This window comes from Pygoscelis adeliae, unplaced genomic scaffold, assembly GCF_000699105.1.
Source record: "Pygoscelis adeliae isolate BGI_AS28 unplaced genomic scaffold, ASM69910v1 Scaffold483, whole genome shotgun sequence".
In the NCBI taxonomy this organism is placed as follows: Eukaryota; Metazoa; Chordata; class Aves; order Sphenisciformes; family Spheniscidae; genus Pygoscelis; species Pygoscelis adeliae.
Genome location: NW_008824379.1, coordinates 110,588 through 112,028, shown reverse-complemented (window position 1 = coordinate 112,028; position 1,441 = coordinate 110,588). Strand labels below are relative to the sequence as shown.

Genomic DNA, 1,441 nt, shown 5'->3' with positions numbered 1-1,441 from the left:
CAGAAAGAAAATAAATTGGGGGTGGAGAAGGAGCTGGCCTGAGTTCAGCCTTGCTACGCGTAGTTTTTCTTCCTTAGGGAGGAGAAGGGGGAATAAAGGAAAAATTCTTTGGAGCGGCGTATCGCTGCTGGTGAGGCGGGAGCTTCGGGAGGGCGGATAGGTTCAGTTCATCGGTTGCTTCGCTTGTGCCTGTCTCTCTGCTGGGATCGAGGTGTGGATTTGTGCTGGCTAACTGTGTCTGGAAACGCAGAAAAAGCTGCCAAAAGCAGCCGGCGGTCCTGCAGCCGCTGCTGTCGCGGCAGGGAAGGCTCCGCAGCTCCGCGCTGCCTGTCCCTGTATTTATATAACCTTCGCGTGGGAATGAATGGACACGCACGGCGCGTCCGCGCTCGGCGTTGGGTTTTTATGGGTTTACCCATCCGAAATCCCTCTCTGTATTCGCTACTCATTGACGTCCGCGCTCTTTTACAACTCTACCTATTGCTGTGATGACACGTAGGGAGAAAACCCCCTTCGCACCCGGGTGTTTTGCTCAGGGACTCTCTTAGAAACCTCCCAAACAATTCGCGTGTGATTTGCCAGGAGAATTACTCGAGGAAGCCACTCCTGAAAAGTCTTCTTAGATGGCCTTCAGCTGCCTTGCTGGAGCTTCATCTACTTGCAGAGCACTTAGTTGCAGGCTAAAGGCTCAAGAAAAAAAAAAAACCCCAAACCTAAAAGCAGCAAGGAGGAAAAAAAAAAAATCCCCTCGCCCATTTTACTGCTTTCCCGAAGTTTTCTCTGTTAATTGTGGTCAAAAGTTTTTGCGCGAAAGCCTCGGCGAGTATTAAACACTCTTACATGTTGCAAAGTCATGTGTTTCCTTTTAAGTTGAGATTGCTGAATGCCGACCGCTCGATATAATAAACAGCAAATTTGTGGTATCCTGTTGCAGTTTCGAGCTGGACTTAGGAGCGGAGGGGAGCGGGGTTTGCAGAGAGCCCTCGGCACGAACGGGGGATCACCGGGAGGCTGCAGCGCTGGGAAAGCCACGGCAGCCACCCTGCCCTCACTGTAGTTTTTTTTTTTTTTCTCCTCCTCTGCAAAGTGAAAAACTCCCCTCTCCGCTCTTCATGGGTGCAGTCGGTTAGAATAACGAGGAGCATTTATTTTATCGGGGCGCGATCTGTTCCCCTTTCTTTGTTTAGCAGGCGAAAAGGAAAATAATGAGGGATCTGAGAGCCCCAAATGAGGCTTTGCTGTTTAGGAATGGCAGAGGGTAGGCGCCTGCTGATTTCTAGGGAACACGTACCTCTCCCCTCCGCCTCCCATCCCAGGGACCATTTTCTCCTGAAACTTTTAAGCCTTTGAGAAACCTTTTCGCTGGGGGCGGGGGGAAGCCCTTTTGCTGGGGGGGGGAGACGGACACGCCTTTTCTGCTTCTGAGAGCTGCAGCGATTGC

General features: G+C 51.5%; 1 protein-coding gene across 1 annotated transcript in view; it reads left to right on the top strand.

Annotated features, from left to right (window-relative positions):
• The window catches only part of TBX3 (T-box 3), a gene marked incomplete at its 3' end in the record, with an annotated part of 8,626 nt that overhangs the window by 1,328 nt on the left and 5,857 nt on the right, over positions 1-1,441 (top strand). The window lies entirely within an intron of this gene.